Raw genomic sequence first — 13893 nt, 5'->3', positions numbered from 1 at the left:
TCTAGAATTACTTTTCAGTATCTGTATCATCTTCTGATCCTTAATACTTTTCATCAAGCTCAAGGAATGAAAACAAACTCAGCTGTTCCATGTTTGTTCATAGTCAACTTTTACCAGGGTCGTGTTAGCATTGTTACATCCTCGTTATTAGATGATGGCAGAGTGCACATTTCTGGGGCTAGAAATATCTAGAATGGACAAGAATACCCATCCTTGCCTTCTGCAGTTTGCAATTGGAAATTAGAGTGTACCCAATCTGCTAGGAGAGCCAGAGAACGTACTGCTGCTTTCACAGCCACCTCTGTTCCTCTCTCTACACTGTCTACAGAGCACACAGTGAATTTGGCTCATTTTCTTTGTTTATGTGTCCAGCTGATTTGTTGCTTGAAGTGAATGCACATGCTCTACACAATACACAGAAGATTTTTGGCTTTTTATGGCTAATTGAAAGTCTTTCCATTTCTGTTAGATTAAGCTGTATCGGATTTAGTTAAGCTAGTGCTGGGTAGCCACTTTTATTCTGCACTAAGAGTGATTTGTGTCTATTTACCTTCAATCCATTCCTAATTGGCTTGCACTGAGCTGAACTAACACCTGATTTATGCCCTCAATTATCCCATTTCAACCAACAGCTCAGGCATGCTGTCCGGTTCCAGCAACTCAACGAGTTAGTGCACATCAGTTGAGGCACAGTAGCTGCAGCTTGCCTTGCTTTAGCCTGCAGCAAACGTGAGGTTCAGTGTGTCAGCTTAACCTCAGGGCCAAGAAAAAGAAAAGTCTAAACTGGTTTCTTCCATCTGAGATGACCACAGGCTAAGAGCAAACACACATGGTCAATTACCATGGCTTAGTTGATGCATGGTAAGTTGTCAAGCATGTCAGTACGTGAATGAGATCACTCATTCATGTATTCAGACCATGAAAGTATCATTTTAAACTGGTGTTACATAAAGAAGTGTAACTATGGATATGGACACGTGGACAAATTAGCATGGGGATAACAAGTCTCTGTCTGTCAGTTTTTTCCATACAAGTACCTGCAGGAAATGCTAGATGATGTGAAGTAGCCTCGTCCTCTTTTGCCCAGGCGGAAGGTATAGTGAAGGCACAGTAAATTCAGAGCCTGGCTTCCATTGCAGTAATGGTTTTGACCTAGTTTAGAACAGTTTAGCTTGGCTCAAGTGTAACAAAACAGATTTAAACACTTCTACACTATACCTATTGCTTAGTTTACTATTACTCTGCTTAGGTCAACTCTTTTGCAAGTCAGATCTTTGAATTAGTAAGAGACTTTCCATTGACTTCATAACGCTATACTTAATGGAGAAGTTTGAGGACCCTTCATTTTAGAGTCCAGTTTAAAAATGGACTTATATCTTTCATAAGAACCATTGGAAAAAATCCCCCAAGACGAACAATAGAAGAAACCCAACAATCCCAAACTTTCAGCTTTCCTCCCAGATAACTCTAGTTTTCTTATTCCACCCTTGTAGGAGAGCTAAGGAGAAATTTGCTCCTTTCCAACAAGGAGCACAACAGGATTTGCTAAACTGAAATGAAAGAGAAGTTCCAAACCCAGGATGAGCCTGGACCCTTTCATACGATGACTGAGGTTAGTGAAGCACAGGATCAAACACCAAAACTTGGTACGCTTTTCCTTTTTATTCAGTAACTTGAACTTAGAATCTCAGTTAATCTTTCTCTACTTCCATATAATGAAAGGGAAGACATTTGATTAGGTTATGTGAGATCACACGGATTGATTCAACACATGGCTGCAGGACCAGGCGTTATTATCTCTGCTAACACGGACACATTTTGAACACTGCTTCTCACTCTGCTATCAGCCACCGCCACCTCTGCAGTAATGTGACAGCAAGAGAAAAAGGATGGGAAGGCGATAAAGTTTGCCCACGCAAGTAGAAAAGAACTTTCTGTCCAAAGCCAGCTGGCTTGGCTTGGAAATGAAATGGCATTTTAGGACGAGGTGACCTGTTTATATGTGTATCAGAGCTTTGTCTCAAAGCACTTGTCCTAGATGCCACAGCAGGGTCTGTGAAGTAGTTTATCATCAAGTAACCACGGAAAACAGGTGAGCTGTCTCAGTGCCAGTTTGTCTTCTAAACTGTTTGACAGATAAGAAACCATCCTCAGAGATTGCAACAAATGTGCTGCCGCATTTCATGGTTAGAACTGAGCATATTTTTAGTAAAGGGTTGAGAAAGTATGCAATAATCCTAAATCACAGCCAAGAAAACCATAAACCCCTTAACAAATGCCTGTTCAGTTACAGAACTCTGAAATCTGCACCAGTTGATCCATGTTAACACTCTGGTTAGATTTTTAAACTTATTTTCCAAACAAAAGCAAACCTCCAGCAGAGATCAGTGGCATTTTTGCCTTTACCTGAAGGGGACAGAGGGAGCAGGGAAGCCGATGTCTGTTATTTATCCTGGGGGGGACAGACCAATCATCCTACATGTACCCCCAAAGAAATCAATGGGAAGTACACCAATGACATATTTGTACCGAGGAGTCTGGACACCATTACTATAGGCCCCAAATGTGCCTTGTAAACTGCCCAAGCTTAAGATTTAAACTTTATTTCATAAGTTAACTGCTTTGAAATTTCTTTGCTATGCCTTGTACATTATAACAGGTAATGCAGAGCCACTGTGGGCTCTGGGTATGAAGCTTACAAGGTCAGGGCAATAAAGGTGCCTTTTCATACGTGCAGGTTGGTCAGTGGTGTTTACAGTGAAGCAGATAAATGCAGAAAAAATAATGTGTAAGCTTACATTTTAAGAGCAGCACTAACGATTGCAGTGGGAGCTGAGGGTGCTCTGTGCAAGTCAGGAGCAACTTATCTGGCTTTTAAGAGTTCCATGAGTCTTCTGTCACTTGAAGAGGCCCCATCAGCTTCAAATCTACTTTAAAAAGTAGTTCAAAGTCTTTTCAGGTATTATGGTCTCCTATATCTATTTCTGTTCCTTTTGTTTCTTAACAGCATGGGATACTGACCACACATACTGCTGTCAAATATAGAAATTAAACTTAGAGTAAAAAGGAGACATTTTCTCTTTAATCTCTTAGAAAATTTTCTAGACTAAAGCATAGTTCTTAAATTGATAATATCCCTTTAAGAATTTATTTGCCAGGTAATGTTAGAAGAAGAAAGACTTTAAGGTCAGTTTGAACATGTAAAAAGACCCCTTTTTAAATCAATTTTGAATCTATATTAAAGATAATGGCAAGTGGTGTTTGCACAGGTCTCCAAATGATAAAATATATTCTATACCTTAAGAATGCAGATAACTTTAAAATCCTTTTAAATGATCTCTAGCTCTTTGGCAAAAGGGCAAGATCTATCCTAAGAAATACTTTGTTGAATAAAAATAATAGTTTAGTGTTGCAATATCTGACAGTCGTACTATGTATAAAGCTACAAAATTATTAACAGATGAAGGCCTGCAGTTTTTGAATAATGTGGTAAATATGATTGTTGGGTTTTTTTCGAGGGGTGAAATAATACAATACCATCAGAAAAGAAAAGTACGTTTTAATAACAAAAATACTGAATATAACTATTTTTCTTTAGATCTGCTATGCAATCTGTGTGTTCTCTATAAGATGTGAAACTATACCGTGCATATGTACACTTTGCTCTCTCTATAAATATACATGTGCATGACACATTTCTGAAAGCAGTAAATGAGTGCTGGGGAAATACAGAAACAATGAAGTTCCTAAGAGAGGCTTATTTTTTCAAGTTATTAAAAGAAGGTGGCAAGCATTCATGAGGATATGAAAATTTAAAGCCGTCTGCAGGAAACTCTGAAAACCTCTGGTTAAGGCTGCTGCCAAAAAATCTCAGCTATGTTATGTCAGAATGTTTAATTGCAAGCTGCAGTTTTAATGAATGGAAAGATATGGCAAAAGCAGGAAGTTTCTGAAGCAACAGAGCGACCAAGAAAATAAAATACCAAAGGTTGTAATCTTGAATGCTGTTGGAAGCAGGAATTTCCATCCACGCTCCGAATCCTTTTCCTACTGCGCAGAATTTGCCAGCTGTCTGGCTGAGGGGAGAGGTAAGCTGTTCTGGATATCATCTCCTGGGCTCAGGGCAGCACTTGTTAAGTCTACGTGAAGAAGTCAACTTCTTTACATTTGTCATTATGGGTGTTTACAGAAATGCATCTTAGGAATAAGGGGAGGAAAGGCAAATGTCAGAGTGCATTAAATAACATATTTTCTTTACTTTCCAAGAAGCTCGCTCACAGCATGATGTTACTATTTATATCCAATCTCTTAAACCCAGCTGTTGGTTCATGTTAGCATGCAGAATGGTGAGAAAATCCCAGCAGAAGAGCGCGAATCCCAGGGAGACTTGTGTTCTGTCATTGTGAGGACCTAGAAAACATCCCAAGTTTTGCTGAGGTAAGGATCAGGCATGCAGTCAGTGGGGTGTGCAATACAAATACTTCCCGTGTTGATCCTCCAGTATTAGAAGGCCAAGAGCAAAGCGAAGCGAAAAGTGCCAAATGCTGCAACAGACAACTTCAGATAACTGAGCCCCTGGCTGGAAAAGTTTGAAAGAGAACTTTTACCTGTAACTCAAACCTAGCAAATATACTGTACACCCACATTACAGCATTCTTAGACAAGTTGTGTCTGATCTAATCTTATGTACCTTGGCCACAAGTTTTGGAAAAACAAATATTCCCAAGGCAATCAGATTACTGAATGTACCATATAACGATGTGGAAATACTAGCGGTTTACAGAGGGCAGTTTATGAAATGGATTGAGTTATTTTAATTCATGCATTGTCAGGCAATTTGGACTTAACTAAAATAAGGAAACCTTTTCTTGATTACATCTGTCTTTAGTGGAACGCCAGAGACAAATAGTAGTGTAACAGCAACACTCCCAGCCACAGACAGGGAGGTCAGGGGATTCTGTTCCAAGCCAGCTTTCTGAGAGTGAAAGGCTGTGTCTATGCTGAAGTGGTCATCATGGGGTTAACAGGGTTACCCAGAGTGTTAATGGAAAGGAACCATTATCTGCTCCTCTCTGATTTCCTGCTCCCTAGGTGGGAGTCCCCCCTGCTCCTATCCTTTGTTTCCAATGCAAGTTCCCATCCTGAAATGCTGCGAGTACAATTTGGTTTTGTTGCAGTAAGAAGTCCTTTACAAAATCTTCATTCATAGAGTATTTCCACCATTGTAAGTGAAACAATGTTAGGAATTGATCTGGCCTGAGATTTTAAGAAACCTTGTTCTTGAAACCTTGTTCTTAAAACCTTGTTCATAGACCCTCCTTCTGTTTGAAGGATAACTTGTTTGGCAAAAGCTACATAACATCCCCTACTCCTCTGTAATTTTAAAAGTCCCGAATTTGGGTTTGGGTTTTTTGGGTTTTTTTTAATATAAAGTTCACCTTCAGAAGCGTAAGACTAAGATTTTTTTTTCCAGGACACAAGATGAAAAAGCTGATTTCTGGAATATAAGGAACATTTGAAAGGAGGCCTGAGGAACAGCCGTGGTACAGCTCTGGAGTGTTTTCTAAGAAGGTCCTAAAACGTAAGTTAAAAGTTAGTGGAGATATGATTTTGGTGGCAGTGCCTCCAAAATACCTTGAATGGGTGGGTGGAATAGAGATGCAAGCGAAAGCTTTATTGCCATAACAACTGCTGGATGATGGCTCTATTCAACTGTGAGGCTATTTAGTTAAAATTAAGAATACTGGTGCCTTCCCCCCCTCCCCGTATTTTTCTTTGTATTTGCTATTGCTGTGCTTTTATTTCTCCTTGGATATCATGGAAATTACACTGCCTGTTATTGGCCAAGGGAAGAGATTTCAGATGGTTCTTTTTTGTCTCTGAGTTGTACATAAGAGGGGCAGGAAAGCGTTCAGCGGTTGTTCTCTCTCAAGAGTGATCCTAGCAGATGCTTGCAATAATTTCTCACTTGTCATATTGACACTCAAGTGTGATGTTCTCTGGGGCTTTGTTATGTTGCTGCTTCTATGGTTTTATAAAGATGGTAATTTTTTTTTCTCTCTAGTGTGGATTTTTCTTAATCACCCGCAGCTCTGCGTCCTTTGCGTTATCCAGGTGCATTTGGCCTTCGCAGTTGTCCTGGAAAATAAACCTAACGCAGAGCGTGGCCATTATGTCATACAGTGATTTTAGTCATTTTGATATCTAAATTCTTCTATGATATTATTCGTGTCACCCTAAGGGGTGGTATTTTTCATTTATGCTATTGTGACAGGTGAGAACATCTGTGACCTCCCCACCAGCCATTCTTTTTCACTAGCAGTCCCAAGAGGGGTCTGCAGAAGCAGATGTAGTGACACATCACTGCGTGTGGAAAACAACATCTGTAATTTCAATTGGATGCCATATTTTGCACTTCCTTTTCTCAATTGTTACAGAGGGCAGTGTTTCAATTGAGGGAGGAATGCATTTCAGTGGGAAAGACGCTGCTGTGTACCCCGTAACCATTGTTTGCAATCCCTTGAGCTATGCTTATTCTTGCAGTGCCACTGAAAAGGACAGATTAGAACCAATTATTTATCTCTTTGGCTTCCTGCTCTATTTTTGCCAGCTTAGAATAATATGATTACATACTGAAAATAATTAAGGAGAAGAAGTCCTTGCTTAGGCCTTGCTTTCATGCCTTACTCAGCCTCCCACTGACTTTTATAACTTAGATAAAGAATTCAGGATTTTATCTAACATCTTTTGAGCATATTGCTGTCATAAGAGGATTTCATGGTATTAATCATTAGATGCTAGTAATAGACCTTACAGATATTATGGATGATAGGTATGGTGAGGAAGAAGGGAGTAAACCACGTTCATATAAAAATCAATAACATTTGGACTGTTCATGTTGAGAATTGTAAAAAAACTGTATGTGTTTAAATCTATTCCTGATTATTATAGGTAAGAATCAGTTTGGAAATCCAATAGTAGATGGCAAGTACTTATATTTTGTTATTTCATTGTCTTTCACATGTATTATTAGCTTTTTCCTAGATCCACTGTAAGAAGCACATAGTCCTGCATTTCTGTTTTCAGTGAAAGGCAGTTGTTTGATAACTTGTTCAACTTATTTACTGGCTGTCTATTTAAATCCCAAGTAAACATTATAAATCCTGAACTTCAAGATTCCTGTGAGCTGTGAATGTCTGCTTCCATTTGAGCTGAATGTTTGGAAACTGGACAACAGAAATTTACATTCATTTTTTTGGGAATCATCTTGGAGGATCAACCCTCTTCCTCCCAGTGTTGGAGGTTGGAGAGTTGGGTGTTTCCGTCATCATTCCTTGCACGCTGTTTTCTAACCATGTGTGGAGCTATCTTTTTGTACTCAGTTAATGATATAGTCTTCTGTATATAAAGAACTCTCTCATTTCCACTTTCCAGAGAAAGCACCTTTGATTCTCGTGTCCTGAAGCAGAGACATGCACTCTCCATTGGTGATTTAGTGCTTTGAAATGGTTCCCATTGTTTCACTGCAAGGCTGTGGGATAAATGTGGAGAGGCTGTGGAGCGCAGATGATTTTTGGCAAGTATCCTTTTTATCATCAAAATTTTATTTTCGGGTCATTTTTCAACCGCTGCCTTCTGTGAAGGAGAAAGACGCCAATTTTATGTCTTTTATTATGCATTCCAAAGTCGTCTTTTCTACTTAAAATTAATGGGAACTCTGACAAAGATAACATGAGGAACCAAGGTGGACTGTCTGTCACCTGAGCCTGGAAGTGAAGACAGAGCTCATGTCCTCACAGAGCAGTGATTTTCACAGAAAGCCAGTCAGAACTTTACAATAAAATAGATATATATATAGCAGGGAGGCGGTGGTGCCTGTGAAGGTGACAGCGGCTGTTTGCGGGTGGTGACTGGCGTTGGTCTCCTGCATCCTCTGGTGATGAGATCTTGCCAGAGGACGAGCAACCACTTACTGAGACTTGTTTTAATTAACTCAAGGCTGTGACTTTGTAACCGAAGAGCAAAGCTTTGCCTTGCTGGAGGGAGGAGAGCGGGGACCACGCAGCTCAGCCGGCTGCGGGGCTTAAGCGGGGCTTCCCCCTCAGGTTTGTCGGCCCGAGGCGGCGGTGGAGCGGCGGGGCAGGCGCGGGGGGAGCCCCGAGGCCGCGGTGAGGCCCCGCCGCAGCCGTTGCCCCCGGCAACCCCTCAGCACGGCGCGGCCCTGCCCTGCCGGGGCGGGGCTCGCTACGTGCGTCACCGGGTGCCCGTGCGCGTGCGCCGCCGCCGCCGCCAAGGTTGGGACGGGCAAGGGCTTCCTCCGCAGTCGGCCCGCACACGCTCGGCTCTGATTGGCTGCCGCTGCCCTCGCCGCCGTTCTGATTGAGCGCTCTTCTGTCACTCAACCCCTCCACGTTTCGTTACGCCCCGCCCACCAACTGCGGTCTGGTTGGCGGGCGCCTCTCGCCCTGGCGGGCGCTGTGATTGGTGGCGCCGCCCCTTCAGTCGGGCGCGCTGCCCTATGAGCTCGCGGAGCCGCAGGACTGGGTCGGCGGTGAAGAATGTAGACCCGGCCGCTCCCCATGGCGAAACAAAATAATCCGGCGATGCTGGGCGTTCGAACCGCGGCGCTCCCAGCCCCGCCGCCGGGCGCAGCCTCCCCTCGCACTCCCCTCCGCTGCCCTCCTCCTTCTGTCACTGCCTGGCTGGGGTGAGCGCCTTCAGCGACGTCCGAGCTGCCAGGAGAAAAGAGCGGAAGGATACTCTCGGGAGAAGTCTGCTCCGCTGAGGAGTGTGACAGAGGAAGTAGTTCCGGCCCCGATTGGGCCTTGTTTCCCAAAAATAGCGCCCAGCGGGTATCCGTGCGCCGGTGTCAGTGTCTCCTGAGGAGCCCCAGCGGGGAGGCGGCAGCAGCGGCGGCGGCGAGGGGACGGGCGGGTGAGCGAACGAGCGAGGGGGGTCCTGGCTCCGCGGAGCGAGCAGGAGGGCGTTCCCTCAGCTCGGCGGCGAGGGTCGGCGGCGGGGAGCGGCGGGCGAGCGAGGTCGGGGCAGGGGCAGCGGGTGACGGGCGGGGGCAGTCGCTGAGGGGGGAGGCTGAAGTTGAGGGGGAGAAGAAGGAGGTTTTCGCCCCGCCGTCTCCTTCCCGCTGTGCCGCACCGAGCGGAGCGGGGCGGGGCGGGGGTGCTGGCGGGGAAGTTGTTGCGGGGGGCGGGCGGGGGAGGGGCGCGGGCGGCGGTGCGGGGTCCCGCCGGTGGGAGAGCGCCCCGCGGCCGGGGCCTCCCCGGGACTTGTGCGGCGGTGGCTGGAGCAGAGGATGGACGTTATGGGCCAGGCCGGCGGGGTCTGCCCGGGGGTTGGTGCACTGGGGAGACAGGGTGGGGTGCGAGGCCCTGGCGTTGGGGGAGCACTGAGGTAAGAGCGGCTTCGCCCCGGTGGCCAACTTCTGTACTCGGGGTGCGTGTGCGCCTGGAGAGGCTGGGAGGAAAAGTGCCTTTTGTCCTGCTTGTCGGCAGGCACGTTGGGTAAGCAACAGCACGCTTAAAAACAAGCAAACAACAACAAAAAATCCTTCCTAGGAGTCTGTCCGTGGTACACACCGGAGAAAAAGAGCGGGGGTCGGTTAGGGAGGAGGTGAGGGTGGAAATTGTTCAAGTAGTTGTACACCGCATTAAGGTGTGCTGCGAATGGGAGGGGAAACTGTTCGCTTATGTGTAAACTAGAGGATGTTTTGTCCAGAGGAAGGAGATTGAACGTACAGCTGTGTCGTAGTGCAAGTAGGATTTTGTGTTCGGCAGCTGTGTGCAGGAGTCGGGAGGAGAGGGGAAGAGACTGTGCTATTTCTGACTGGAAGCAGTCCGATTTTGAGTTTACGGAGGTGTATTTCCCAATAAATCCATACCGGCTGTTGAGATGCGAGGTGATGAGGAGAGTGGAATTGCTTAGAAAAACTAAGCCGTAGTGACTTGTTTGACAGGTGATTAAATTCCCCACTTGAGAAACTGGAGTTCGGGGCGGGGGGAAGAACAATTTCAGAAGAGGGTTTTTTTAGTGCTTAGTGTAACACCACGGAGTCCCATAGTCATTCAAAGACTATGTTTATTATGAACAGTGGGGGGGAAACAACAAAAAGGAATAATTTGTAAAGAGTAGTAAAGAAAGTGGTTTAGTGCGGGGTTGGTAATATAGATAGTATTTATCTTAAACCTTTTTCACAGTCTGGTAAATTGTTATGGATCATAAGGAAGGTCGTAAGCTTTCAGACTCAATTACGTTAACTGTCTACACATAGTTATTCAGTATACAGGTCTCTTTTCATTTTTAGGAACAAGTTATATTTTGATGGATATATTTGTTGTCTTGTTACTTCTAGCTGGTGTTCAAAGAGCCTTTGCAAAAAGGTGTCACAGCAGCATTCCTATAATCTTGTCTGTTTCTAAAATTATTTAAAATGCTAATCTCTGCCTCTTACATGTAAGAAAGTAATCTTTGGGTTTTTTTCCTTCCTCTCTAACAAGCAATTTGCATTTGGGGGAAAAGTGTGAGGTTCCTCTTTTAAACTGTTTTTTCCATTTAGGTGCTAGAATATGTGCAAAATGACATGTCTTTCAGTTACGTAATTTAGAAGAATTGTAACAAAGGATGCAATGTTAACACTTTTGGTCACTAAAGGACATTAATTATAAATGCTAGTGTAAAAATCTATATTTGTTTAGCTAGCGAAAGAAAAATGAGAGAGTGGAACAATTTGTCCTGCTATTAAGGGATTATAATAGTATTGGGCACTTGGAGATGAGCCTTTTTCATTGCACGCATTCAGCTTGGAATTTAGGAAGGAAAATAACCCAGTGCCCTGGTTAGTTATTTTTCTCCTCCATAATTCTTTTCTAAATCTGTAGTTGACGTAGTCCACCAGTAGTAGTAGCGGAGTACCATCGGTGCATGAGAAGAATCTTTCAATGGGAGGGACAGAATCTACTTCAGAGCAATTTTAGTGTAGATGGCACAGTGTCTCTTTAGTTTTAATACTCTAGCATTTTGAATGATTCATTTTTGAGAAGGCATTTACAGACTGTAAACTATGGTAAAATATATTAGCCCTTAGGTTCTGTGTTTGCTTATTTTGCTTCGTTTTTTTAAGAGTGTGTTTGAGCCAATGTAGTTACTCCTCACCTCTATAAATGCTTTGCATATGCACAGGTATCTGGATTTAGCCTCCTATAATTTCACATAGCATTAGTTTCTTTCTCTGTGAAACAAGGGGTGGAGAAATAAGTGAACATTGAATTTCATGATGCTAGGTATGATCTATAGAATGGAGTCACGTTGGACTAGTAAGGTGAGAAGCATGTGGCTGGATTAAAAACTTGAAATAATTCTGGAGAATAAGACAGCTTCTTGTGGCAGAAGATCTCTCTTATTTAGAAACCTTATTTGAGCTGAAGTGCGCACAGTTTGCCTTGAACTGGTTGATGCGGGCAGCTACAGGGTTTATTTCAGAGTGTTAGCCAAGTTTCTCAGATAACTTGTTGATGTCATTCTGTGTATTCTGGGCCTAAGTGCTGCTTCGGAGAGACTGGAGGCACTATGCAAGCCTGTGAACAATGCCACGCTACCTTGACTGCTCTCAGGCACACCCTGCATAACACAATATAGCTGATGAATTCTCTAACAGTAGTAAAATTAGTGTAGTATAGTGCTGTGTAATGTGCAAATCTGTATTAGTTTAGGAACTGATTTTTTTTTGTTCCTCAGTAAGACATACCTTGAATTACTGTAGTTTTTTATACCCTTGTGTTGCATGAGAGATGCCTGTGTGTTTCAGATCAATTAAAAAAAAAAATGTTTTCTAAAAATTAACATTAGCACATTTTATTCACCTCCCCAAATTGCTCAAGTTTTTATTTTTAAAGGCCACAGGATGAAATCCTTTCTAAGTTTTAGGCTTTGGGCCTCTTCAGTCATGACAACAGCCTGATGATGTGTGCAAACCCCTGGGACGTCCTTGTCTTTCTTATTGAAACAAAATTTACTTTGAATTAATTGGAACATCATGTGGTGACGCATATGTTGCGTAGTTTCTTAATGCACAGAGTTGCTTTAAGTTTTTACATTTCTTGTATTTGAAAGCTATTATTTCACATATGTAATGTGTTCTTCAATTGAGCAAACGGGGCAAAAGTCAAAATCTCTGTCCGTGATAATAAGGGTGAATTTTGGTGCCTGTTGTCTTGCGTTCAGATTTGATTCCTTCCGCTTTGGTAAAGTAACCAGAGAAAATGAATGCAGCATTCCTCGTTTTCTCCTTGTATGCTTTGCTGCTACTGCTAAAGGCTAATGCAGTAATTATGTGAATGGACAATGTGATGCTGAAGTGGTCCTGAATGTGGGTTTAGTTTAACTCTTTCTCCTGTCATGTGAAGTGAATAAAGTCTCCAGAGGTGCAGTCAGATCCTGAAATATCTAAATATAACTGCCTCCTTCCCTGGATGTTTACCAGGTGGTTTTGGTGTCTTAGGAAGTTTGTAAGATTACAGCAAGACATTCTTTTGCTTTTTTTCCCCCCAAGTTAATTTTGTTGAGCTTCCAGTAAAAGACTTCAGGAACTTTTTTGGACAGCTAATCAAAATACATTTTAGGTCATTGATGCAGTCTCCAGCGAATGAGCAAAACAGTGTTACTCTGAGTTAAAAACAGGCTTCAACTGTGTAATATGACAGCTGCCTTCCCCCACCATATGTTCTGTGGTAGAGTACCAGCTAATAAATAATGCCATGGAGGGTCAAGTTTGCAGCCTGCAGTAGTGTATTTTGTTTTGTTTAAAGTGTCTGATCTAGATTTCTACTTCTTACCACCCCCCTCCTATGGTACACTCTGATTTTAACATTTGATCTTTCAAGTTACTGCTTACAGAGGCATTTTTTTTTCTCTTCCATATTAAGGGACTCCTTATTTTTGTTCATCAACTGTCTTGTTTCAGTTTCTCTTTAATGGCTCTGTGAGAATTTTTCTTGATTTCTTTAACTCAAATCTTCTTCTTTAGGAACATAATCCCCTGTACTGTATACTCTTATTTCCATTTGTCACTAAAGTGTGTGTGCAAGACAACTTTGTTCTTGAGATTTCATTCCACCCCCCTGCCAAAACAGTCACGGAGTTGGAATATTTTAAATTGTATTTATGGTAATCTTTTTCCTTTCTCCTTCTATCTGTAATCTGAGGCTGCAGTGAAGAGTTAGGCAGGAATGACTGTCGGGTAAAGACAGCAAAATTTTGTGGCCAGTGTTCTTTCCCCAGAATTTAGATGCAAGACAATATAGAACCTTTTCTACAGAAAGCACTATTCTTTTTTTCCCTGTGTGTTGTAACAGTACAGGTGTGCCTATATGATGAGAAGAAAATACATCCTTCTTAATAAGAGTGTGATTAATTGAATTATTTTTCAGGGAATTAACTACTTTATATTCAACATGTTAGTAGTGCTTAATTAGGTGGGTCTCGCAGTTCTGTTTGTTTCTGTCCCTGAAGAGCTTTTGAATTCTGCCAAAGGCCTGATGGGCCAACCTAGAAGTGTAAAAGTACGTTCTGTATTGCTTTGGGCGCAGCTGAATTTCACTAGTAGCTACTAAGTATTGTTGCATGCCTATTTTAAGTATACTGAGATAAAAAGGAAGTGTTAGGAATTATCAGCCAAGCATAGTTGTGGAAAGGTGCATGCTTGAAGTATCTGTACCAGGCACTGATGACAAAGCATCTTTTACTGTGCTTTTTTACCGTGTTTTTCTTCCCCTAATAAAGAGCTAAATAACCAGGAGCAAAATGTGTTGGCTTCATTGTGGTGGTCAGAAATCACCTGAAAGAGTGGGCTGTAGAATGGCTGTGTTTGTGCTCATGATACTT

At 42.7% G+C, this 13893-nt stretch overlaps 1 protein-coding gene and 1 long non-coding RNA gene across 7 annotated transcripts in view; both read left to right on the top strand.

Annotated features, from left to right (window-relative positions):
• Nucleotides 1-3581: 3581 nt before the first annotated feature.
• On the top strand, nt 3582-7808 carry LOC115613223. Its single transcript, XR_003993315.1, has 3 exons — nt 3582-4437; nt 5474-5581; nt 7435-7808. It is a non-coding gene; the product is annotated as an uncharacterized LOC115613223 (long non-coding RNA).
• Nucleotides 7809-8486: 678 nt separating this feature from the next.
• The window catches only part of MEF2A (myocyte enhancer factor 2A), an 89275-nt gene continuing 83868 nt past the window's right edge, over nt 8487-13893 (top strand). For 3 of the 6 annotated variants that reach the window (XM_030498499.1, XM_030498495.1, XM_030498489.1), the window contains exon 1: nt 8487-8934. The gene's annotated coding sequence lies outside the window, so the exon portion shown is untranslated. Of the gene's footprint in view, nt 8935-9210; nt 9519-13893 lie in introns of those variants that run through there. The other 3 variants (XM_030498494.1, XM_030498496.1, XM_030498490.1) reach the window with 3 other exon arrangements.

Source organism: Strigops habroptila, chromosome 9 (genome assembly GCF_004027225.2).
Source record: "Strigops habroptila isolate Jane chromosome 9, bStrHab1.2.pri, whole genome shotgun sequence".
Taxonomy (NCBI): Eukaryota; Metazoa; Chordata; class Aves; order Psittaciformes; family Psittacidae; genus Strigops; species Strigops habroptila.
The sequence above is the reverse complement of the archived record's forward strand: the minus strand, read 5'-3'. Positions and strand labels throughout refer to the sequence as shown.